Genomic DNA, 27,440 nt, shown 5'->3' on the forward strand with positions numbered 1-27,440 from the left:
GGTTTTCGACTAATTAATCAAGGAAGGAAACGTTGCTAGGAAACGTCTCACCCTTCCGCCCGAGTGCTACTTTGCATAAAACTTCATTATCTCTTTTTTTTTTAAATATTTCGAACTGTACTTAATGTGATAGGAAACCCACCCGTCGCAACTCGAAAGAGAGAGCGCATTTCCCCATTCTTTTTTTTTTCTCTTTTATTCTGCCGCATAAGGTACGGAAGGGAGGTACGTATTATCCCTCGAATAATGCGCATTTCCTTTTGCTTGCTTGCTGGCGAATCCCTGCCGTGAGGAAGGGAGAGAGAGAACGGTGGAAAGTTTTAAAAGAAAAGGAGAAAGATTTTTTTGCCCTTACAATATGAAAGGTGAAAAAAATACAGCAAGAGTTGGCGCAAAGAAGAATTACGAGAGCGTAGTTTTTATGGACACATATTTTTTTCCTAGAGGGAGAAACCGGGGGGTTCGCATCTATTCGAGAAGTGACTTTTGGGGGTTGGACGGAATCGTGGAAAGGAAGAGAAAGGTTTTTTTTGTAGCAGAGATTCAATACTGAATAATGTATTTTACACACCTTGGAAAAGTTGAGATGGGTAAAATATGAAATGATAGCCAGCAAAAAGCGAAATAATAAAATACTTTTGAGATATGTAAGTTGCCAAGCACATCGTAATATGTATGGAAATACATTAAAATACTTCAAAAGTTGAATCGAAATATCATTGGTAGGAGTTTAGACCAAAAATGGAGTTAAAATTACGGGTTACATAGAATTATTAAGACCGAACCAGCATGAGGCGATCTTCGAAAAGAACTCGAAAAGACATACTCCCTCGGAAAAAATGGTCAAGTCTTCAAAGTGAAACAGAGATCCCAAAACAACAACTATTGCAAAATTCTCATTAATCAACACGAATTATTGAATGGAACCAGTTACCTACAGAGCCACTTAAGCCATTACCTTGTAACATTCAAGGTAATATATTGTACCTACAGCTGGAACGAGACTCCTAGGGCGGGCTCGCGAGGATACACTCCCGGGGGCAGGGTCTGTAAGCGCGAGCTTTTCACCTCTGCACCCAGAAAGGGGAGGGCAGGAAGGAGAAAGGAAGGAGGCGCCGCCGCGATAGGAGCCCGACGACGCCTCCTGGGACGGGAGAGGGAAGGAAGGGAAGGGACGAGGAATCCCGCACCGTCACAAAGGCGGGCGGGTCCTACCATCAGCGAAATCAGGCATCAGCCATTGCCTTTCTAACAATTTTGTAGGATTATCCTATGAGGAAGAATAATCCAACGATCAAATTGTTAGATAATGTATTGTAAAGGAATTCCATAAGAGATATGTCACATCTACACGTTGCCACACAAGCCGACACAATAGGCGTGTGGCGAGGTTGCTAGGATACCAGCCATCAACAAACAATAAGGAAATGACGAAGTTCCACCTACGATTCATTACAGTCCTTTATGGTTCGGGAGAAAAGCAGATTCCCATATCTATTCGTTCGGCAAAATATCCCTCTCAATAAATCGTTTTTGGCAGACCTGGAAATATAGTGTCGCTCTAATATTATGTTCTCCGTGTCGCTCTTAAAGATATCAATTCTCTGTTGTTCAAGCACTCTAAGCCTAGCGCGCAGCATCCGAGTCTTTAGGGACTCCCAGCCTAATTCGTGGTTTAAGAGTGTGAAACGCTTTCTGTACGTCCGTTGCGGTTTTTAACGAATCGCGCAGCTTACTATTTTACTAAATTAAATACGTATTTTATTAAGTTCAAATGTCGTCTACCTGCGCTGGATTCCATATTGCAGTTTTATGTTAAAGGTGAAAAATGCAGGCATAAACATTGCTGGGCACCTTTTATGCAATTTTTTCGGATATATTAATATTTATGATTATGCTTAAATATGTTTTCCATTTCTCATGATTTTTTTAATCTTACGATTCACGTGGTACCTTTTGGTGTTACCTTACACTGCCAACTAACCAATGTCAATTCGTACTCATCTGTGAAAATAAATAAATAGGAGACGCCCAATGCCATATTTTTTTATCTCAAGCTCCGATAAATGACGCTCAAATAAAGGAGCGAAACGTTAACGATAAGTGAATTTGTGAATAATGCCAAGCCTCCTTAGCAAAAAAAGGTATTCAAAATACCTGATCATTATATAAATAATCGACAACATCTTAGAAGCGGGTTCTGCAAAAGTTTTTCACAAACAATCAGAAAGACTTCAGGTGTAGCGCATAAGAGTGGTATGCAGATGTGTACACGGTGGAAGGTCTGCTATTCACCAGATAGAACTGAAATTAAAATCGGATTCCTCAGGACAAAATTCCATTGAGAATCGATCCAAGTCTCCATGGATGGGAAGAAAGAATTCTTACTGCTACACCCATCCCATCGTGTCAGGTGCTTGCTTGATGTGAATCATTCAATTAGACACAATTAGACCACTGCGGTATGAGGCTAAAGCACTTGAAACAATGATATCTGAAAATTATAAACCAAGTGGATTTATGTTGAATTAAAACTTTTGGGCTATGTCGCCGCGTCAGATTTTGGGTGGCCCCAACGTTTCCCGACCGATGCTGGTCGCTTTCTCAAGGGAATCTGACATAGCCCAAAAGTTTTAATTCAACATGACGAGCACCCGCGAAAGTTTTAACGAAGAATTACAAGTGGATTTAATCTACATAAATTCGCATGACAGAAACCGAGTACAATTAGGCAATATAGGCAGAATAATTCACAGGAACAGCTCAAATAGATTTACTCTTAAAGTAAATCGTAGAGTTTCATGAATGAATTTTACTTAATACGGACAAGAAATATGAGGGTTCTAGGTGAACCCTCTCAAGGATACAACACACCGGGGCCGGGACCCAAGCTGGCATGATCCGCCCGATCACCCGGGGAGGGGCTGGAGAGGAAGGAAAAAGGATAGAGGCGCCGCCGCGATGGGAGCCCGCCGACGCCTCTGGGAAAGGAAAGGAGCGGAAGGGAGGGGACGAGGGAAAAACACCCCAACGCTATAGAAGCGAAGGAGGCCCTACTAATTAGCGAAACCAAGCGTGAACTATTATTGTTCTAATAATGTGAACTAATGAACTAATAATGTCGCGACGCCTCTGGGAAAGGATAGGAACGGAAGGGAGGGGACGGGGAAAAACACCTTAACGCTACAGAGCGAAAAGGGCCCACTAAATAGCGAAACCAAGCATACGCAATTAATTTTCTACCAATTCTAGTGGATTTTCCTATGAGGAGATTAATACGGACAAGAAGAAATTATGCATTCAACTGCAAAAGAGATCATCAAAAGACGAATCATTTTATGCACTACGCATTCAAATATTATTAAGGCCGTTTTACACGGGGCACGGAATTGCGCAGGTTAGAGCTGCATTAATTTCTAAAATAGCTGGAATTGCGCGAATGCATGAACGAAATTAGAACAGGGGCTATTTTGCCGTCTCGCATCCACGCATTCTCGCATGTGTACTAGCAGTTCACCGCTTTACACGACGCAATTTTGATTGCGCCTTCGCACGTACGTCAGATTGCGCAACTCCGTGTACCGTGTAAAACAGCCTTTATATATAGAGCTGTTCATTTTATCCAACTTAAGGGTGTGCATTACGGACGCAAAAGCCGGCCAACAGCTGGGCAGTATGAGATTATTAATCGAATGTCTCATCCCCACGTGAAATGGCTCTTATCGACTTATTGAACCGCCTCCTGGAATCGGTTTAATACGCATGCCTCATCAAAATAATTTCCACCGGCCAAAGGTCACCGGGTCTAATTCCAGGAAGGAGGCCATTCAAGCCCTTCTGAACTCAAAGATGAAAGAATTTCCGTTAATTTTTTGAGACAGTCTTCATCATCTTCGCGGGAAAATAATACTAGTAATACAATCCTCAATACTCCGAATCTTTTATAACATAATAATTTCATCTCTTTCACATAATTTTCCCCTGTTAAATATAATTTATTCGAATTCCTCCTTATTCGTTGTTCGTTGTATACTTGTCCCTCGAAGATTGTCTTTTTTGGGCCACCATGTCTCTAGGTAAGGATGTTCCGTTCTGTTATCGAGGTTTTCATGACGCTTCTCTTCCCTCCAACTATTCTTAGGAATTATTTACAAGGGGAAACTTGAAGGAGTGTTTATTTCCGATATTTTATGCGTGCTGCCTATTTTTTTTTTACCTCTTAAACTCTAGACATGATGCATTATTTTTACGAGTCTAACTTACTTATCTGGTAGCGAAACTTGAAGGATTCACAACTTAGGAAATGCTATGCTTGATACCTATTTTTTAGCCTTGTACAAATACGACAGCTACATAATGCCCTGCGAGCCACCTCGAGGGTGTTTGACAGGGGATGATCAATCACCCGCATGCAGAGTGCAATTGGACTCCCACAAGCACATCAGGCAAAGGGTCTCCAGGTGTAAATAGGGCAGTAGGACCGATCAGCTGATCGTGAGCGCGGCTTGCAAGCAATCGGCAAAGCGTTTTTGGGCGGACCCTCGGCATCGTTGGACGCTAAAATATTTTTCCTCGAAAACCCTCTGACGTAAAAAAGGAGTGAATATTGGGCCTTAAGGACTATAACTTTAGCCTTAGAAGTGATGTTACTTGGTTTCTCATTAAAACTTTAATGTTATTGAATTTACGACTAGAGAACGTCATCTTAACGTTAAACAATCTTTTTCATTGAATAAAATTTTCTCGGTTTTCCAGCCGGGTGAAAGTGAAGCCACACTCACCCGGTAGAAACGTCGATAAAACCTTATTCAGTCAATTCGACGGGAAAGCATCAAATCTTTCACCTATCCTTCTGATTTTTTTAGTATATTTATTCAAATCCCCATAGAATATATCCATATTATAGGGTTATATGTTAAAATATTTCCTGGAGTTTAGGTCAACGCATGTTATGCAAACAAGTTATAGCCAACGTTTCCGTTAATTTAAAACCATCATCAGGGCTATGAAAAAAAGGTAAAAAAAATATTGTATATCTTTATTATCTTTATATTTTATATTGTTCTTATGTTTTTTCTTTCATAGCCCTGATGGTTTTAAATAAACAGAAACGTTGACTATAACTTTTTTGCATAACATACGTTGACCTAAACTCCAGGAAATATTTTAACATGTATTAAACGAGGTCACGATAAGAAGAAAAATAAATAATTATTATAAGGTTGAAATCAATAATCTTAAAAAACATAAGCTTCACTTCAGGGTTCAGGCCGCTATTAGAGTACGTACGTGTATTGTATGTGACCGCTATTAGTGTATGTAATTAGAGAGTCGCTATTAGTGTATGTACTCCCCTCCAAATGAACCCTTCCCACGAAATCTGTACCGTTTCTCCAAATAGACCCTCACCAGAATTTTTCCTGACTTTGCGTCCTTGGAGTACAGCGAGACCTTAGCCAGAAAATTATTCCCGCGGGACGAGGAGTCAGTTGCCCCCCCCCCCGAGATCGCACCCTTCCCCGCTCCTAAATTTCGAAGGGGGTAGTTTGAACCCCCCTTGACCTCCTCCGCTCGTTATACGGTCTTGATTACACCATACACTCTCTAGTGCGTCGTTCTAATTTCAGCTGGCGAAGACTTCCATGGATTTCGCCTTAAACCGTGTTCGAGGTGTAACGATCCGTTTGTGGTGTGACATCAGCAAGCATTTTCGACCATGCCATGACCAGGTTACACCGTAGATTAACACTTTAAAGTGTAAATGTCTAAATGCATGAATGCTAGAATGAACCCAAAAATGCAATGTGTGACCACCCAACTAGTACGAATGCATTAACAAGAAATACAACCCGTTCTAATGTGGTTCACGCAATCGAAAATGTTTTTTTTCCGGTCCCCCAAAATCGTTCATGAATTCGCACATTTACTCGCACGTATTATTATTGTTTTGCGTAATCAGCTCAAAAAATAATTGGACCGATAAATTTTACTCTCAAATCCACGACCCTGTCTCTGCATGGAAGTCGGGGACTGATTGAATGTAATTTTGAATGGATGAGGCAGATACTTTATGGAGATCCATTATGAGATATGAAGTGAAAGCTAAAGGCTGGAAAGTGCAAAGTGTTTCACTTCACATCTTGAATACAATTTTAACGGCGCCTGTTGCACGGGACTGCTTAACGGATCCAGTAATGTCTTGAAACGACAATTCTTCTTGCCTACGGTGTGCTTGGGGTATAGAAAATTCTTACGACGCGACGCCTACACACTGAGTATAAACTGATTGCAATGCCGTTTTAAATCCTAGAATATCATGATCGCCATCATTTTCTGAATCACACGGTCATTCCCACCGTCCTCTATTTCATCGCTTATTCCGTTACCTTCCGTATACTTTACAACGCTAACTGCAGAAACGTATTATGTCCAAGTTGGACGCTTGTTGGACGGTTAGACGAAAATCTATAGCCAACTCTCTTTAAACATTTAACTTACTTAATTAGTACATACCCAAGTTCCAAATGCCCAAACATAAAAAACAATAGTATTTAAAAATTTATGTATGTGGTGCATATTAGTTTACTGGGATTTCTTTTTTTCTCGTGTAAAGTTTGCCAAATTGGACATTGGATGCCTCTCTGCCAGGGGCGCAGCTAGCAATTAGGCTTGGGGATGATTAGGTGCACCTTATACCGGGGTGTATGGGGGTTGAGAATAAGGATAAGCGGTAGGTGCGAGATTAATAAATAGGATAGTTTCCCTCATCAAAGAAAACGAAATGCATTGATTGCGATTCGTTACCCACCATTAGTGTATTCATAATATACAAATTATTTGGTTTTAAAAATCCCAGTTTAGACGAATTGCAATGGTCAATTTTAACCGCATTTCAAAAAGGCCAGATTGGCGCCCATGAGATTCCACTCAACGTCACGTCACAGGGACCTAGTTTCTATACGAGTAGATAGGAGTTTTACATCGTCTGAGATTACCAATTCATGCATGAGGCACAGAGCTCAGGGAAGCTGTCTTAATAATCACCTATTAAAACTGCCTAAGGTCGGAAAGTTTTCTTCGTTTGATAAGGTATTAATAATCCTTATTTAAGCCAAGCGCTAGCTACTAGCGGGGTACTCGGCTACCTGCGAGCATCCTGCATCGTATCAGCGTACATATCCTCGCCCCAAGGTCACCTTATAGGGCGGCAGCGGGAACCAGAATGACGTCACACGAGCTTTTCCCAGCATTCATACTTAGCCGTCGCGTTTTCGCGCGCTTGAAAATTTTCACTTTTATTTAATCGCGAAAAATAGATAGGTATCGTCATTTAAAAATCTAAAAGCGTGAAATTCGTACTCCAGAAGTAATAATCTTTCGATTTAGGCAATAAAAAAACAATAGGAAACCATCCTATTGCGGAATTTTAAGATAAATGGTTAAAAATAGTGAGTTTTACGGTTTTCTGAGGGAGGGATATTAGTAATATCAATCCAATTAAGTAAAATGGATTAAACTTAAAATTTTCTCTGAGCTCGGGGGGTTATCCCCCGAACTCCCCCTCGCTGCGCCACTGCTCCCCGCAGTTAGCGGTTCATTTATATCTGTCATTTGAATGAAAGCCAAGCGTGGCGTTACAATCGCTGTTAGCGGCTGTTCTGATTGGCTGAAAGACGGTACCAGCGTTGGTACCAGCGTTGGTTTCAGCGATGGAAAAAGGGAGTGCCAAGATGGGATTTCATTCCCAGGAGACATCGCGAAAAATGATACCGTGAAACGGTTACTTTTTCCATTACCATTGGAGGTATCGATGGAGCCGTAGGGACTACATCGAGGACGCCCCATTCCAACACAAAGAAGTTGAATTGTGTAGCCACTTCGGTCGGTAAGGATTGTTCGGGCATGCTAGTGTTAATAAATTAATGGTCGGAGGAAGTATGAGTGGAGGAGGTTCTTGGCTAGAGGGAGCGAAAGACGGCGGAGGCCTGTGAAAGGGACAAGGATGTCCATGACAGATTGCGGACAGGAAGAAAGAAGAATGATGGAAGGAAATGCGGAAGAAGAGAGGGGGGCGGACCCAAGGCCAACAAGCTACAAATCGATTCTCGGCCATCGATCTCTCGAAAAACGATAGTGTATAAAATGCCCCCTCTCCACCGCTCCATTTGACCAGGCCTTCCATAACACGGGCTCACACTGGGTGCTGAAATCAGACCTTTTTACGATTGGCTGACTGAGCAGCCAATGGCATGGCTTTAGGATGGCCCTCTTCCTCCCCCACTCCCCTCGGCGAATGGGAGGGGAGAGGTAACTTATCATACACCCCATTAAGATCCAAAATTTCCCTTATCTATCCATAACAGACGTCATCTGTTTTTACGGCTTCACCAGCGCCTTCATTCTCTTCTAGACCAACCGGCGCAGCGTTCTGACAAGAGGCATTCCGGAGTATTTCATGCAAAATTTCTCCACGGGAATCCACGTAGGTGGGCGAAACTCGTAAGGCATTCATAGTTGGACTGAAAAGAACACATGGGTCGATATTTACTGCGTTGGGCATTGAATTTTTGAGGTTGGAGATAGGGCTCTCAAAAAGAGGCTCTTCACAAGACGGGAAGGATTCAATGTGAGTCGGGATATCCACGAACAGTGGCGCAGCGGGGGGGGAGGGGTTTGGGGGATAAACCCCCCCCCCCCAGAGCTCACAGAAATTTTTAAGTTAAATCTATTTTACTTAATTGGATTAATATTGTTTATAGAATAGTGTGAGGATTAATAAAATATTCCTCAGAAGACCGTAAAAATCACCATTTTGAACCATTTATCTTTTTTTTCCGGCGGAAGGTCTCCGCACCTCCCGCTTACCCTGGTATGCAATACACCCAAGCCCCCCGGTATTAGTTGCGCCAGAAACCCCCCCCCCCTAGCCTTAATTCCTAGCTGCGCCCCTATCCACGAACACCTTTCAAGAAGACGCTACATATGAAATAAACGGCAGGAGTATGACGGTGAGTCTTACTACAAGTACTTCCATTTTAACAGAGATGAGAACCTTAATTGAGATTCGCATGGTGCTCACAACAGTGACATTAGTCGCTACCCGAATTCCTCTACCCTATTTGAAAGGTCAGAGACCACTAAGATGAAATCTCGCACAAATGACTTTTCTTCGCTTTATCCAATTGCACGTATAATTGCTGACCAAACATTGTTTCTCTTAGCGGCACATAAATTTTGAAAATCTCTCCCTTAAGGCTCACAAAAAAGGAGTTCCATTCACGCATTCAAAAATGAATTATACATACACCACGAAAATAAAATAAAATTTTCTGAGCTAAATAAATCACATCCTACTTGTTTTGAATTTTTTTAAATTTAAGTTATTACTTCCTTGTTATCCTGTCATTATTTTTAATCATACTTCCGTATCTATATTTTATTTGTATCTGTAGCTATTTATGTTTTATTTTTCGGTACCCAATGCGATTTTTGGTGAGCCAGTTACTGTTAAGTGTGCTTTTCTCCAAGGTATACCCAGAGCATAATAAATGGAAGTGTATTCCATTTGAACTCCCCTTTCTAACAAGTGAATATGGTTCTGAGTCAGATATCTAACGACGTCATCACAGTACATATTAAATATCTTTGCGACTGAGAGGCAGGCCAAATATTTTTGGGGGGATGAGGGCGGAGGGCACGTGACCTCTTGAAAACCAACCAAAAGGCGATAGGCGGAGCCTAGCCTCTGGGAAATTCAAGTTTCTTTCAGACCTCCGTGGTGTACGCAATGTGAGATAGCTGTGTTGCCAAGTGGGAAGAGTTTGACACGGTCTTTCGTTTCCATCCAAATTTCCATTTCCACTGACAAAGTCTGTTTGAGAAAACACGGCAACGCCCGCGTCTCTCTCTCTATCTCTCTCTCCCTATTGTCACGGCTCCCACCTCCAGCAGCGACGACACTCGAAACATTCCGATCTTGCACGACTGGGCCAATCGCAAAGACATTTGAAAAGAATCAGAACTTTGCGAAAGAGCGTCCATTTTCGTGGCTTTCTGTTCTCAACAGTTCATATACCGAATCGAGAATGACGTTTTCGGTGACAAACTATTTCCTCATTCATATGAATGGTTCTAGGACTGTTTCGAATCAAATTGAACGAGCTCAATTTAACTCGAAATTTGATGGCGTCAAATGGCCCTCAAAAAGTGAGATACTATTCAAACAAAAAATAAACCACCTTGAGGAGGGCTTCAAGGTCTAAATATAGGCATGAACAATCAATAGTAATCATATTAGTGAGACCAAATTTATTAAAAACTCAGATCGCTAGTTTAAAAGTTGAGAAATGAAAGCACATGCAATTGAACTGCCTCGTTCCCGCAAAGGAGAGGTGGAAACAAAATAATTCGATATGACGAAACTGGAAATAGATGGACTAGAGGAATTTGGTGTGTATTTAGCTAGAGAATAACTTTCGTAAGTCACAGCATTTAAATACCTGGGTAACTGTATCACATCTAATGGTACGTGTACGGCGTATTTTTAAGAACAGAGTAGCAAAAGGGAAACGAGCTTTTATCAAGGATTAAAATAGTGTTTCTTCATCAACCGGGAAAGAATTTGATAGAATATAGTATGATAGGAGCATGTGCACTTATGGATAATAAATTTGAACATTGGTAAAAGCAGACAGGGAAAAGATGGAGTCCTTTGAAATGCGATGTTGGAGAAAATAATGAAAAAACTTTTGGACAGAAGTAAGTGTCACCAACGTGGAATTACCATGAAGAATTGGGAAGAGACGAAGACTGCTAAATTCAATTAGAAAAAAAGAAATGCACTGCTCACCTTCTACGTCACTCCGAGTGCATGATAAACCCTAATGGAAGGAGTGTTGAAGGGCAGCGCTGGAAGAGGTAGACCAAGGAAAGAATACCTGTAGGAGATCATAGCAGGAAGAATAGAATAGAAAATGAAATGTATTATTCCGGGACAAGTTTGTACCATAGGAAAATATATGGTTATAAATATAATAGAGTCAGACATGTTACAAGAATAAGTAGATTTACATTATACATCGATTTCACAGAATGCGACTAAATATATGAAAGAGTAGAACAAAAAATGCATATGTATATTTAATTATCAGCAAGACAAACTTATGAACTCTAATATACATCTGATTTTATTGAATGCGACTAAATATATGACAGGGTAGAACAAAAAAATACATATGTGTATATAATTATCAGCACGACAAACGTATGAACTCATCTGATTTTATTGACTTTTGCATCAGCAAAATAATCAGTTAAGTTACAATATTCAATTTACATGTAGCAATAATTCAAAATATTTCTTTTTGAATTGTCTTACATTTTTAGATTTTTTTTAAACCGCATGACAATTTATTCCATATGAAGAAGGAGCAAGAATGTTAAATGACTGATTTGCTATGAAATAAATTAATTTGGATGCCCACCAACATTAGGGTTAAGGAGAAAAAAGAAGAAAAGAAAGTTAGCTTCGAAATTAGAATTAAAAACCTAATTTTATGTGAATGACTGCAGTGGGTTTTTCGAGGCTATTGAGACTAAACGAACACGATTGCACAATTACGTGCAGAAAGAAACTTTCACAGTGGTAAAGAAAACAATTGAAATATAAATTATGGTTACACGTGTGAACAAATTAAAAGAGCCAATTCTCAATCAAATACAGTTTCCTCTTAAAAATTTCCTCTTCAAAGGAGCAAAAAGACAAAGGAAAGCAGCACCAAAATCAGCTACGGTCGTACATAAAGCGTCACACAGATGTTAAACGAATTAGGCTGGGAGCCGCTAAAGACTCAGAGGCTTAGACTGCTTGAGCAATAAAGAATAGCTATCTTTCAGACAGTGGCGTAGCCAGGAATTTCGTTCGGAGGGGGGGAAAAGGGGGGAGGGGTCCAAAACTAGGAGGGGAAATGTTTTAAAAACAGGGTACTAAGTAATGGGTTTTAAACTAATTTCAAGCTTTTCATAACCAAAAAAACGTCATTTGTTAAAGAAATATTTTTTAAATTCATGATTTTTCAATATTTTGTTTTCTTTTACGAAGAAAAATGATTGTGTTTTTATATTTCGGGGGGGTTCGGACCCCCCGGAACCCCTCCCCCCTGGCTACGCCACTGATTTCAGAGCGACACAGAGAACATCATGTAAAAATCACACTCTATTTCAGAATCAGTGACAAACGATTAATTAAAGTGTGATGTTTTGACGAACGGAGAGGTACGGGAATTCTTTTTCCCCAAAGTCGAAGCATTTCATTAAAAAATTTTGACAGCTGGTGTCCTGACACCCCACGCCACACTCCTGCATACTAAGCTTGCGGAACAGCAGTGGCGCAGCGAGGGGGGGGGGGGGGTTTGGGGGATAAAACCCCCCCCAGAGCTCACAATCAGAGAAATTTTAAGTTTAATCCATTTTACTTTATTGGATTGATATTACTAATAGAATAGTGTGAGGATTAATAAAATATCCCTCAGAAAGCCGTAAAACTCACAATTTTGAATCATTTATCTTAAAATTCCGCAAGTAATTAATCTCGCACCTACCCCTTATCCTGGCTGGTATTCCATACCCTCACACACCCCGGTATTAGTTGCACCTAACCCCCCCCCCCCCCTCAGCCGTAATTCCTAGCTGCGCCCCTGCGGAACAGTAAGTATAAATAGATGTGAATTAGTTTGGATACCCAACAACCTTAAGGTTGAGGAAGAGGAGGAGGTAAGAAATGGTCGGAATCAGGCCGAAATAAAAGATTGTTCACAAAACCTGCGGTAAGTTACGTCTATGAGGCCCAGGCTCTCGTTTTCAACGTGAGCACCTCCTCAACGCTCTCAAAGCCGTGTTTCAAGTCGAATGAGGTCACACAATTGCCGAGAGAAGTACTGGATCCAGACGCCAACATTTTGAAATCTACGGTCCCAAAGCAAATTCAACGCCAAGGAGAACGTGACGAAAGGAGACAGGAAGTTAATTAAACGTTCGAGCGAAGTTTACGTCTAGAGTCCGCGCATTACATAACCTATTTTTCCCCCTTTCCGTTTGATTTCTTACGGAATCTCTCGTTCCTCTCTCACTATTCTACCGGAAATTCAACGCACGTACGGGAGTAATTGGACTTTGAAGTGGGAAATGCGAGGAGAAAAAACGTTTATGAGCGGCCAAGTCAACCGACGACCCGTATGCTAATGAGAAAAAGTTTCACACGGAGTTTGCATAAAGGCACGGCTGCAAAAAAAAACCAAAGCAGTCTAAATCAGCGGTTATAAGCGATGGTAAAAGGAAGGCCAAGTATTACACATTTAGCTCCTTTAAGGCGATTTTTTTTAAAAGCATAGTAAACACACACAGTGGATGAAATTGTAAGCCTTCATAATTTTGGACTCGCTTGAAAACCCCACGTGCTCCTCTCGAGCAAACGTTGCATAACCTTTAAAGGGGACACAAATTCAATTTTAAAGACATATCCGCCGGAAGGTGGAAGAATTAAGCTGACTAAAACAGTGAAATCGTCATCACCATCAACATTTAATAATCCTAATTTCGCTTGTGCGAAAATACCACAGGGAAAATATCATTCGCCTTGATTGGGATTCGAACCCGGATACCCCTATTTCCGGTCGACTGCTTTAGCCAGTTTGTCTACGGAGGTCGCCTCGGTAGCTTAAGCAGAAATCGGAGGACCCGGGTTCGAATCCCTAACAAGGCGAATGATTTTTTTTCTCCATGAAATTTTCGCACAATAGGGTAGTATCCTTCATCAAAGAAAACGAAAGGCATTGATTGCGATTCGTTACACACCATTAGTGTATTCACAATAAACAAATTATTTGGTTTTAGAAATCCCAGTTTAGACGAATGGCAATGGTCAATTTGAACCTCATTTGAAAAAGGCCAGATTGGCGCCCATGCGATGCCACTCCACGTGACGTCACAGGGACCTAGTTGCTGTACAAGTAGCCAGGAGTATTACATCTCTCCTACATTTAAGACAAAAAATTATAATAGTCATAAATATCATAAAACATACATTGTTATAGAAGTTATCCCCTTATAGAAGTTATCTCCTCGCGGTCTACAATTACCATTCATTTCAGTACACGTATGGTCTATGCGGTTTCATAATTAAAGGAGCAAAGGATTGATTTCTACAGAGAGAATTCCTGAACTTAAAGCAGCCCTCTATACCGATCTATACATCACTATCGACCGAGAGTGCAATATTTTGGAAGTACCTACTCTTCCATTAAGAGGACGAACGCCAAAGGAATGACGTAAATTGGTTGAAGAGGTTCGACGACTCGAGGCATTTAAGTGAAGCCGATAGCGCCCTCAATCGAAGTGCATCACGACAAAGAAAACCGCACATAAGTGCACGAGTTAATTTACACGACACTACGCGACTTCTTTGACGGGACTTTGGTGGTGTGGAAAAGTTCTACAGCTGTTTTGATGCGATACAATCCACCTCTTCAGCGCTGATGATAGAAGCACTAATGAAGGGAATGGCATTTCAAGTGTGCATAGGAACCAGTGGATGACATTCCAGTGTGAGTGAAGGAGATGTTGAATCAAAGGGTGCAAGTGAGCGCGAGCATGCACACTTCATTAAGAAGACTAAATCTAAACACATTAAAACAAAAAACGCTAATACATAAAAATACATAATAAAATTAACAAATAACATTTATTTGCTAACTTGCCGCCGGCATGTGGCCAAAATGGCGGCGAGCAATGATACCGTATAATTTTCACAATAGGGTGGTTTCCTTTTACTTTTTTATTGCCTAAATCGAAAGATTATTACTTCTGGACTACGAATTTCACGCTTTTAGATTTTTAAAAGACGATATCTATTTTTCGCGATTAAATGAAAAGTGAAAATTTTCAAGGGCGCGAAAACGCGACGGCTAAGTATGAATTCTGGGAAAACTCCGACTGACGTCGTTCTGGTTCCCGCTGCCGCAAGTGAGGTGACCTTGGGGCGAGGCTTTGAGCGCTGATACGACGCAGGATGCTAGCAGGTAGCAGAGTACCCTGCTAGCTGGTAGCGCTTGGCTTAAATAAGGATTATTAATACCTTAGCAAACGCTGGAAACTTTCCGACCTTAGCCAGTTTTAATAAGTGATTATTAAGACATGTTTCCCTGATCTCTGTGCCTCATGCATGCATTGGTAACCTCAAACGATGTAAAACTCCTATCTACTCGTATAGAAACTAGGTCCCTGTGACGTCACGTGGAGTGGCATAGCATGGGCGCCAATATGTCCTTTTTCAAATGAGGATAAAATAGACTATTGCCATTCGTCTAAACCGGTATTTCTAAAACAAAATAATTTGTATATTATAAATAAACTAATGGTGGGTAACGAATCGCAATAATGACCTTTCGTTTTCTTTGACGAAGGAAACTATCCTATTATGTTTTAAGAATGCTAGGCGTGCGAAATAATTCTCAGAGAAGCTTGGAAGAGGGGGATCAGGTTGGCGTGGTGGCTAGAGTGTTGGCTTCCCACCCCGTGGGCTCGAGTTCAAACCCCGACGGTGGCAGATAATTTTCAGAGACAGCCCGATCTCTACTTGAATGTTGTGTGGGGGAAATTTCAAGTACAACACTCCGTCCGTCGGATGGGACGTAAAGCCGTAGTCCCCTTGGCGCCTTTCGTTAAGAGCAGGCTAATGCCGACGCCGGGTTTCTCTCCACCCTTCCATCCATACCCTTCTCTCATGGCGCAAGTGACCTCAGCTGTCGGTCGCCTCCTTCTAATACTTGGAAGCTTGGGAGACTATATAATCAAAGAGACTACATACGAGGTTTGTTATTGAAAGTTTTAGCCTAATCGTGGAAAATACAACATTTACAATCGTAATAAGTGTTATTATTTTCGCAATATTCTCCGCGACCATCACCACAACTTTGCGTATTAACCAACTTAAAAAAAACAATATCCATTCCGAATGTGCCAACACCAAAAGATGCAGTTACACCAGTTCGCCAGTTGTCGGTAATCGTTGACCAGTAATTTTCAATTTGACATTCCGGGGTAAAAAAAATCGTTGAGTACCAAATCGCGGATGACCTATCGATTCGACGATTAGGCTAGCCAAAAATTCCTTCGTTAGAGCTGCGAGCTCGCACTGCCATGGTGCGAAATGATTCACCTGTCTTCTCTGAATTTTTCCGTATCTCTCTGAAGAAACACACAAATGGTCACTTACCATCCAGAATCGACAGTCCCGCAGTATCACCTTACGCCACTGTGGCAACGTGACCGGTAATACTGAAGAAATGGACAATCATTTTCTACAATGTGATTCTTTCGCGAACAAATTTCGTCGGTTTAAATATATATAGGGACAAGCAATGGCGATAACATTTGCGGAGTCACCCGCAATGCACAAATTTTGCTAAACTTACATAGAGGAAAAAATCATTCCGATACCTCCACTGCAAAAACGCTCAACAATAGACCATCGAATAAAATCCGCTCATCTAGCACTAAAAGGGCCACTAGATGAGTGTATTTGATTCGGTGAGAGATTGTTGAGCGTTGGAAGAAAGCTTCTCGGGATTCCAACCGGGTCAGGGTCTGCATTGTGTAGGCCGACGTTTCGTTGGGAGACTTTCCCAACATCCTCAGGGCTGATGATGAGCTCAGATTCTTCTCTTGAATGAAGATGAACTCAGATGAGATGAAGCTCAGATTCTTCATTGTTGAGCGTTTATGCAGAGGAAGTATCGATTCGACTTGACCGGGATTCGAACCCGGATCCCCCGATTTCCAATCGAGTGCATCATCCAGTTAAGGTGGACGCCACCGTAGCTTAACTGGCTAAGGCACCCGACCGGAAATCGGGGGATCCGGATTCGAATCCCGGTCAAGTCGAATGATTTCCTCCGTGGAATTTTCGCAAAACTTTGTTGGGCTTAGCCCTCAGTGGAGGGAGAACCCATGCAGTGGATTGCTCAGTAGTATATTATTTCGGGGAAAAATGCATTGATTCACGATTCGACACCTGTGTAGATGACATACGAAGCCTTTGATACACTTTTTTTCAAAATTTCGTTTCGCCAGTTTTTTTTTATCCGACGTTTAAAAAACGCCCAAGGGGGACAAAGTGTTTTCCTCATCAGTAGTAGTGGCCATATTCCCTGAAAACAAAAACCGCCTCAGTGCGCCTCTGCAGCGGCGCAGCGAGGGGTGGGGATAAAACCCCCCTCAGAGATCAGAGAAATTTTTAAGTTTAATCCATTTTACTTAGTTGGATTAATATAACTAATAGAATAGTGTAAGGATGAATAAAATATTCCTCAGAAAGCCGTAAAACTCACCATTTTGAACCATTTATCTTCAAAATTTCGCAATATATTAATCTCGTACCTACCGCTTATCCTGGTGGGTATTCTAAACCCAATACACCCCGGTATTAGTTGCACCTATACCACACCCCAGCCTCAATTCCCAGCGGCGCCCATGCGCCTCTGAGGCATTGACGCAGGACGGCTACGACTACTTACTACACAGAGGGAAGTAGGCGCAAGGCCAGGGACAGGGTCGGAGAGAGAGTAGGGGGATGGTTGAGGAGATATGGAAGATGATGATGATGAAGATGAGAGCCCATTGCGCCACAGATATACAACGCCCACGCGCCCCCTCAGAGACACCCACACGACGGAGGGGAAGGAAAGAGGGACGCTATCTCGACTTAAAGCTTTAATTTCTCGACATCCTCAAAACGATCGAATTGATCTGAAAAATAGGGGGGTGGGTGAGGGGGAGGGGGTGCAAAATGAGGGTGGGGAGGGGGGTAAGGGTGTCCCTAATTAAATGCGACACCCCATCCCTCAATTAGTCCGTTCTAAGTTTAGCTCTCAAGGGTGTTTCTCGCAAGGGGATACTTGGGAGGGGGTTGGGGGGTGGAGAAGTTTGTGGAGAGGGGGAGGGGGTGGTGGAAGGGTGATGAGTGGGTCGACGGAAGATGAGACGACGGAGGGGGTGTGAAAGGGGTCCATTTCAGGGAGGGTGCGCCCACCCCCGCCTCCTCAAACCCCCTCTTCTTCCGTCGGTGTTTTTCACCCTCGGCGACGAAGGCCGAGTTCTCTTTTTTTCTTCCCTTGATAACATGCACGGATAACCTAGACCTCCCTCGCCAGTAACACTCTCGGCGAAATTCTGACCGCCTCCAGCGGAAGGTCGATCCATTTCCCTTACATAAACACGTGACTCCGGTCTCGGTAAATTATATCCACACAAGCCAGGTTTTATGATATTCACAACGAAAGAAACAAAACAAAATATGTATAACCAATATTAACCCTTTGACTGCTAACCGGTTTTCCACGTACTATGCTGAAAGTGCCGAAGCATTTTTGCTGACTTTGCAGTAGGTTAGGAAAAAAATTAAGTCTCAAAAACAACTAAAGGTAAATATTAAAAAACTTTAAGAAATGTATTATAGGTGGTTTCACCTTTTTAATGAATTATTTGACGAATTTTTGGTAATGTGAGTTAATTTTTTATAATTAAAAGTAAATCGTTAATATAAAAATAAAATGAATACTGACTATTGAATTATTAGTGAACTATCAGCAATTGAGAGAGACAATTAGCTATCGCGCTCCTGGCACTTTTCGCGAGAGATTGGAGCGCGACAGCGCTCCCCGGTACTCTAAGGGTTAAAATCCGTATCTAAAAATTTAAAATTAGGTATGCTAGCAAATAAACCGTCTTGCATTAATCTATCGAAGCGAATTGAAAACCAATGCTTTGAATCTATTTCCATATTTAAAACTGATCAAAAGATTCAATTATCGATGAATGGAATGTAAAAACGAATACTAAAACCACACAATAGAGACCTTGAAAATCCCTATTCTGCGCTAAAACTGTGGTAATCTTCGGTAGTAACATTTCAATCCAGGAGTGGTCGATTATAATCGATCGATAATTATCGAAGATCGTTCACATTCCAGCGTTACTAACTTCCTCTTATCCCGCAATCATTTGAAACACACCACACGCACACACACACTCGATGTGTGTTTTTCACTCGGGAATTCTCCCGATCTTCAGGGAAGCCAGGATCCACTTTCCTGACGTATACACATGCCTGAGATCTCAGCAATTACTTTTGATGTACATTCATTTTAGTAGTATTTTATCACATTCCTTCAGATTGCCATATTATCTGTACTCGTATTTCCCTACACCTCCAATGTGATGTTATTAATCATTTATATTCTTGCTCGTACTAAGCGTTTTCATGTATAACTTTAATTGACCCTATAAATTCAGAGTATATATTTATTATTAGTTTCATCAAGAAGGGACTTCGTAGCCTCAATATCGTTCAAATATATAAGGCATCCCAATACTATAATTGTATAAGCCAAGTTTAACACATCCACAGCGAAAAAAATAAAGTGAGAAAGATCAAAATCCTCATCTTCCTACTTATTATTAGGCATACTAGCAATTAAACCATCTTGCCATCATATGTCGCAGGAAATTGAAAACACACGCTTGGGATCTATTTTAATTTTTATAACTGATCCATCAATTCAATTTTATCGATGTGAGGATGAGAAAATGGAGTGATTATACTATATGAATAATATCTGAAGTTTCAAGCGTGATAAAGTGGAATTTTTCCATATTGAAAATATAATGCAATTTTCCACGATTAAAAAAATTATTACGACCTAAATTTCAACGTTTACACATCGTTCAATGTTACACCTTAAAGATAATGTAGTAACAATGAAACTTAGGTCGTAATAAATTTTATAACCGCGGAAAATCGCAAGTATTTATTTCAATATAGATTAAACTATAGTTATCGCATGAGTAGTAGAGTTTCGATTTCAGGAGTGATCGATTAATCGGAAATTCATTGAAATTCGAGTGTTTTAATATCCTTCTCTGATCCCCCAACCATCTGAAATCCAGCTGGCTATTTTCACTTGGCGACGAAGGACAAATGCTTTTTTCTCCTCGCGCCTTGACAACGCGCGGGGATAACCTAGACCTTCCTCTCCTCAACACTCGCAACGGAATTCTCTCTTCCGACATCTTAAGCGAATGGGAATTTTTTAAGGCATCTTAAGCGAAGGGAATATTTTCCCATCTCAATACCATTAACTGATTCAAGGGGTGATATTTCTCGTTTGGATCCATGTTTACAATTGACTGTCCCGAAAAATCATTAACATTTCGTGACTGCAATCCAAATACCTCAAATAAGATGGGAATGCTAACAGTCACATTAAAAAGTGTCCTCACCACCCTAATACCTGAGTCACAGGATCACTTTTCCGCCCTCCAGCGATAGGTTTTCAGGGACGAAAAAAAAATGTGATCGCTCGACCCCATTATTTTCTGAATCACACGGTCATTCCCACCGCCTTGTTCCATTGCTTGTTCCATATTTACAACCGTAATTCAATTGAAGACCAAGCGTAGCGTTTCAAGCGTGGCTGTTAGCAGCGATAGCGATGAATAGGGTAGTTTCCTTCATCAAAGAAAACAAAAGGCAATAATTGCGATTCGTTACCCACCATTAGTGTATTCATAATATACAAATTATTTCGTTTTATAAATGCCGGTGTAGACGAATGGCAATGGTCCATTTTTATCCTCATTTGAAAAGGGCCAGATTGGCGCCCATGCGATGCCACTCCACGTGACGTCACAGGGACCTAGTTTCTATAGGAGAAGATAGGAGTTATACGTCGTCTGAGGTTACCAATGCATGCATGAGGCGCAGAGCTCAGGGAAACATGTCTTAATAATCACTTATTAAAACTGGCTAAGGTCGGAAAGTTTTCCTCGTTTGATAAGGTATTAATAATCCTTATTTAAGCCAAGCGCTACCAGGCGGCAGGGCACTAGGCTACCCGCTGGCAGCCTGCGACGTATCAGCGCTAAGCCTCGCCTCAAGGTCACCTCACCGGGCGGAGGGGGAACCAGAAATACGACGTACGGAGAGATTTCCCATCATTCCTACTAACGCGTCGCGTTTTCGCGCGCTTGAAAATTTTCACTTTTCATTTAATCGCGAAAAATAGATATTATCATTTAAAAATCTAAAAGCGTGAAATACGTACTCCAGGAGTAATAATCTTTCGATTACGGCAATAAAAAAATAATAGGTAACCACCCTATTGCTGTTAGCGATGTTTTCTACGACGGGAAAAGGGACGTAGTACCTAGTGATGAAAAAAGGGATGGGATTCCCATCCCCGGAGCCATCGCGGAAAATCATCGTGTGAAATGATCATTTATCTGCCATCATTTGCGCTATCGCTGGAGCTATAACTTTGAGGGTCGGATAAGAATGAGCGTGTGATTAAGGCTTAAGCTATTTTGTATGCTCCCGTATGCTTGTAACGTATCCAGGGTTTGTCCAAACGGGAGTCAAATAGCACCTCTCTCTTTCAAATTTTCATCCAGAAACCTTCGTACAACAATGAAAAACTATTTCATTCGGGATTAACCTTTTCCCTTCGGGAGGCGTGTTTTCACGGCTTGAATTTTCCGATGCTAAAGGTTGAAGGCCGTGTTTTCACGGCTTTGCGGTCAAGCATGCAAAGCGCCATTAGGGCCCCTAGGCGAGAGAGGTCCGACCCTTTCCTGTTGTCCGTGTGGGGATTATCTCGGCCCATTCCGGCACTTAGTGTCCCACTCAAGGCTCATGGTCACTTATTTGTTTATAAGTTAGAATAACTAAAAACGTACATGTTGCATTTATTGAAAATCAATGTCAAGAATTACATTCTGGATGTTCTGCTGATCGGTTCCAAATTTTAAACGGTACTCTAGTATTCATATTAACGTTAAGTTATTTTACTTTTAAGTCCAACGTGCATTACACACGTGTGGGAAAAAAATCATCCGATAAGTTTTCCATTTCGCTTCCCTTTTACTCCGATGGGAAAAAAACAAAGAATCTCTCCCCCTCCGATTCGTCAGTCAACACGTCTCTTCAAGGCCAATGGCGGCGAGGGAGAGAAAGAGAGAATGTGGCTAGCTGGCTCGCCCATTACCTCCCCCATACAACCCCCCCACACTAGTAGGAGATCCACTGGGTCCCTCTCCACGCTTGTTTACGTCCGGATGACGAGCAGAAAGAGAGGAGAGAGAGAGAGAAAGAGAGACGTGTGTTTACCACCACTGCACGGCTGCCTCCGCGATATCAAACGGAGATATACCGGACAGTCAGCTTCCCCTTAGGCTCAATGTCTTGCACGGCCTTGCCCTAGGGGCGGCGGATATGGGCGCGTCCTCCGTGAGCACCTAGAAAACGTCTACATGCGCAAGAGTAATACATTTTTATATATAGAAATCGACGACAGTTCTCATCCACGACTACCTGGCGAGCCGCCACAAATAAGGGCTTGGATGCCAGTTTTGTAAGGCATCTAACACCAAAAAAAAAATCAAATAAAAAACTTTAATTCTGTTTAACTTTTCTCTCTCCTCATTTCTGGTCAAACTGGAAATTTCACCACCACGCACGGTCGCATTTTGTCGAGGTATTGCGTCTCTCTACTCGCACCTAATCGGCAGAATCGGAACACACTAGGAAAGGCTTGAAAAGTAATACGCGCGATGACTAGTGGCAAAAGACAGCGTCCAATATTCTTCACCTGAATAAAATCGTTGCGAAAAAAACGGAAACCGACTAAAATTACATTACTTCATATACATCTAAAAACTATCCCGCGCGCAGCCTCATTGGGCGTGTGGCGGTTGTTGCTAGGACACCAGTCGTTAAAAAATTAAAAGTATATACGGTCTAACGAAGTTCCGCCTAGAATTTACAAAAGAAGAGGAGCAAGAAAAAATTATCATGAACCAAGTTCCCTAAATTACGTGACAAGTGCAATCTATAAGAGCCATATTGAAAACCCTACGCATTCTGGCAAGAACTATGAGAGCACTTGGGATTCCTCGGTATAAAATATTGCTGATAGAATTAATAAAAATATCATTAATTAAAAAATCGCTATATTCACGGTGAAATTTGGAATAGTTTATTTATTTCGTCATTAAAGTCTTTTGAAAGTAAAGAAATAGAAATTTATGGACAAAACGAGAGATTAATACGATCATGGATGACAAGCACATGGAAACATTTCACGCACACCGCTTCGTCGGTATGGCAACTCATAAAAAAATTCGGGAATTCATCATGGAATACATTCTCATATTCCATATCTAAAATCATGGCATGAATTACAGCGGTAAATTATACTTTTATGGAGATTACAGGAATTAAAATTAACATTTTCATCGCATAAATCATACCTTATTGCGGAAGGCAGGAAGATAATATCGGGATTGGCTCACGAAGGTCATTTCTTCGAGAGTGTCAGAATACGTACGTTTAGACGGCCTTGATCGACCCCTTAACAGAGTTTTTACGAAGGAACATCCCATTAAATTATACAGAGTTGCCCAGCTGATTAGGTATTCAGGCGCTTCAACGATGCGCCATGAATTTACATCGCATACTTCAAAGCCCAAAGAGTTGACTTCTTTTTCTCCTCCTGACCCAGAGGAGGTTTCGGCCTTCACAAAGGCCTTTATCATCGGTACAAAGGAAACACAATACACCCATATCTTTACCTCCTGCCTCATATTTTGAAGTCTTGAAGATTCACCAACATATCCTTGAGGTTGTAAAGAAGTTTCCGGTACATCAAAGACAAGAATATAGAGCGGTTCCTACATCCCCATTGCAATATTTTTGTTTACTCCCCATAGTAACGGACGATATTTTGGTTACCACAAGGTCTTTGCAATGGATCGACACCAATCGACACGATCAAACTAATTTCTAAAGATAAGAGAAAAAATCAAACGACGAAGGATAGGGCAAATCACGGCTCCAAATGAGTTACATGGGACATATTATTTAAAAAGTATTAGAAATACGTCGCCATGGTTTGCAGATAAAAGAGCTGCGTGAAACCAAGCTCAGGATTGTTGACTTACGATCAGTGGCGTAACTGGGAATATTGGGGGGGGGGGTGATGGGATGACCTGGGATAGTGACTACTCCCCCACCCCCAAGCAAAGGGGAAAATTTTAGAAAGATGACTATAGTGGAAATATGTTTTACATCATTTTGGCACTAAAAATTTAACTTCACAATAAGAAAAAACGTAGACAATAGTTTTAAAAATATTTTTTACTTTCTAAATATGTATTTCTCTGAGGCTTTGAGGGGCATCTATCCCCTCATCCCCTATAGTTACGACACCGCTCACGATGATGATGAAAATAAGTAACGCACCAACAATATATAAGTAAAACGCTGGATAGCTTGCCTAAAATTACAATCAGTAGGTAATATTTTTATATCATACCTATTTCTATATCATTTACTATCATGGACTCATTGTCGATGACGTAAATTTCATAGCGAGCTGTGCAATTCTTCTTTACGACATGTGCCTAATTTTTGTTGTTCGAGTATGATAAATATTTAGAAATAAAAATACAAGCCCAGATATAGCGGATAAATTTAGCATTTGACTCATAATCACACACTCTCAGGTTCCCCACGTGAGATCCGTGAAATGAGATAAATTTAAACGATTAATATTCTAAAGTAGCATTATGGGTGAATAGAACACGCAAATGGATCACGTGACCGTAGATATGCGGAGCCCCCTGCCGCAGCGATGAAAAAGTAGTTGCGCTTTCCAGCAACTTCTCTTCTTCCACGAAACATTATTTTTTCGCCATGATTATAATTTCGCTCATAATTCTCTCGGAAGGAGAAAAATCGCAACACTATATGTTATAGCCGAGCGCGGTATTTAGCTGAAACTGATGGGTTACGCACGTGGAGGTTTTTCCTAAGCACAGAGCAGCTGCCTTGACTCTGAGAAGCTTTGTAGATTAAAGAGAGAGGAGAACGTGTGCAAGGGAAAAAATAATGGATGCAGCCCATAAGTAGGTCATGAAGTCTTATCGTGTGCTCTCGAGATCTCTAGGCCTCAGGAAGCTGCTCTTTCATTACAAGCCAGCGGGTTTTAAGGAGGGACTGTTTCTAGCCAACCAACGATTAGAGGAGCCTATCTGATGTCTTTCCTTCAACTCACATGCCATTGCCATTTATGACACCGACTCAGTAAAAGTACCTACCTACTCCGCATCACTGTTGTTACGACTCGTTCTCCTAATGTGAAGCTAAAGGCGTTTTCGGAAGCGCTAGCTATCAAGATAACTTCATTTCGCGTTAACTTGACAACGAAAGACAACGACCGCGTGCGACAATTTACGAACTACCACCATCGGAAGAGACACCTGGCGGTCGTAGCCATATTAAAAAAATGAGCATCGAAATTTCCAATAGAGCCACAAATATTACGATCAAGGAGGTTGTAAATATCTGGAGGCGCTGTTTCCGAGTTTTTGTCGTGGTCAAAGTTCCACCATCTTGGTTTGACAATTTTTGGACTTAGTTAGCCTCTGACTTTGATATTTTGAGGTGGCTAAGTTTTGTTCTGAAAATGAACTACATTAATTGAAAAATGCTACCATAACCATTAGTATTACGCTGGTGATTGTTATTGGATTTCTCCCATCATTCGTGATACTTCTCTTAATGTTTAAACTCTGTGTCTGTTAGCCACTTTACTGGTTGGAATATCCTTGAAAATACACTTTATTACTGTAATTGTTTGATTTCCGTTGGCTATGATAAAATCAAATACCAATATAAGTGCAGGTAAATGACTAGCTTACTCTCGAGGAATTTTATATTGAGCTGGTTGCAGAACGTAACCGTAGTGATTGATAATAATTTTTCTCTGGGAAAAGATGTTTGAGTAATAACTTCACGAAGCCTAACAATGAATTAAGAAAAAAGGTTTACATTGTGCGTCCCGTAAGTTATTTTCATGTATTAATGAGTTATGACCAAATATTTCACCAAAGCATTGACCCTTATGGGATTGTCGATGTTTTGGTCGAAGTGGGCGTGGCTTGTCCTCCTACCCAAGTACACCCATTCCGGCCACACTTCGCTCCTCGCTCGAAACCAGTGGTGCCCCTTCCAGATTTTTACCTCCTTGATTTCCATAAAGAATTATCTACGTGGCCTCTAGACGTTTTGTTGTTTAAACGAATTTACAAAAGCTGCCGTTCGCGTCGCTGATGGCCAGCCTGATCCGAATTTCGGGGAGAAATAGGCTATAATTATGCTTTTCAACAGAAATTTATAATTTGCGATGGTGTGATCTATAAAATTCATAAGTTTAATATTATAGTATTTTATTAGAGGATTCTCAAGTGTGTCCATATGGGACTACATAGACGAGGCGCCATTCGATCCTAAAAAAAGTTGATTTCCGTCGCAGCTTTGGTCGCTTTTTTTGTCGGTTGTCGAAAATGTCCGCAACGCGGCGATGAGATCAGAGCGATCCTCTTTTGTTTTCCAAAATTGTGAATAATTGTACTCGCAATGACGAGGAATAGCATTATGAATGATGCCCCTAATGCAAAAGTTTAAGATTCGAGACAGAGGTAAATGTTGAGAAGGGTCAACTCTGTAAATTTTGAACATTTTAAGGAGATAAAGTGAGCTTTTTTGACGAGCACTCGGTCAGGGAGACAAAGACATAAAAAAAGGCGTCTGGTGAAACTCTCAACCCATTAGCCAAGAAAAATACATTAGATAGAATACAAGAAGGATACCATCCCAGCCCGCCCCAAATGAACGCGATTTATGTCACCACTTAAGTCGTTCTTCGAAAACTGCCCGCAACGCGGCAGTGAGTGCACTATCGGGTTTTCTACCGGTTTAATTCGTTTTATATCGCCAACGAACGAATCGTCCACCGTCATCAAGGTGACATGTCACTATGAACAGTCACAACAATCAGGTCAATACTGCAGGGTGTTTCAGAGTCTCTCTTTCCGAGCGGATCGGGAGACTTGACGCGGATTCTACGTCACTTACTATCGGCCAGGCAATCCGTGCGTTTCAGACTGGCTTCCTATCGACTCAAGGCCGGCTTTCCTATCGGATAGAAGTCGAGTGGGCTAGAGGTGCCGGAAACTCATTCCGGTGGCGAGTGGAGATATGTTATATCGCTATTTTTTATTAAGTATTTGGCTATAATAAAATCATACCACTTTATTTCATGAGTGCTGATATATGTGGATATTCTGATAGAGTAATATAAGTGCAAGTGACTTTAATTCTCGTGTAAATTAGGCGGGAGGTTATTTTCGCTGCTCACTTGTCACTTGAAAATTGTGACGTTTTCTCGTTTCCCGTTTACGATGACTGTTGACGTCATATCAAAAGCGGAACGCTTTCCGATAGTATGTGTGAAACGCACGGAAGACGAGCGTAGGATAGGTTCCCG

The 27,440-nt window shown here is 41.3% G+C and overlaps 1 long non-coding RNA gene across 2 annotated transcripts in view; it reads right to left on the reverse strand.

Annotated features, from left to right (window-relative positions):
- The window catches only part of LOC124154485, a 139,234-nt gene that overhangs the window by 51,653 nt on the left and 60,141 nt on the right, over nt 1-27,440 (reverse strand). The window contains exon 3 of one of the 2 annotated variants that reach the window (XR_006863932.1): nt 10,859-10,937. The exons of the other annotated variant lie outside the window; for it this stretch is intronic. This is a non-coding gene — a long non-coding RNA (uncharacterized LOC124154485). Of the gene's footprint in view, nt 1-10,858; nt 10,938-27,440 lie in introns of those variants that run through there. 2 annotated transcript variants of the gene reach the window in all.

This window comes from Ischnura elegans, chromosome 2 (genome assembly GCF_921293095.1).
Source record: "Ischnura elegans chromosome 2, ioIscEleg1.1, whole genome shotgun sequence".
NCBI lineage: Eukaryota > Metazoa > Arthropoda > Insecta > Odonata > Coenagrionidae > Ischnura > Ischnura elegans.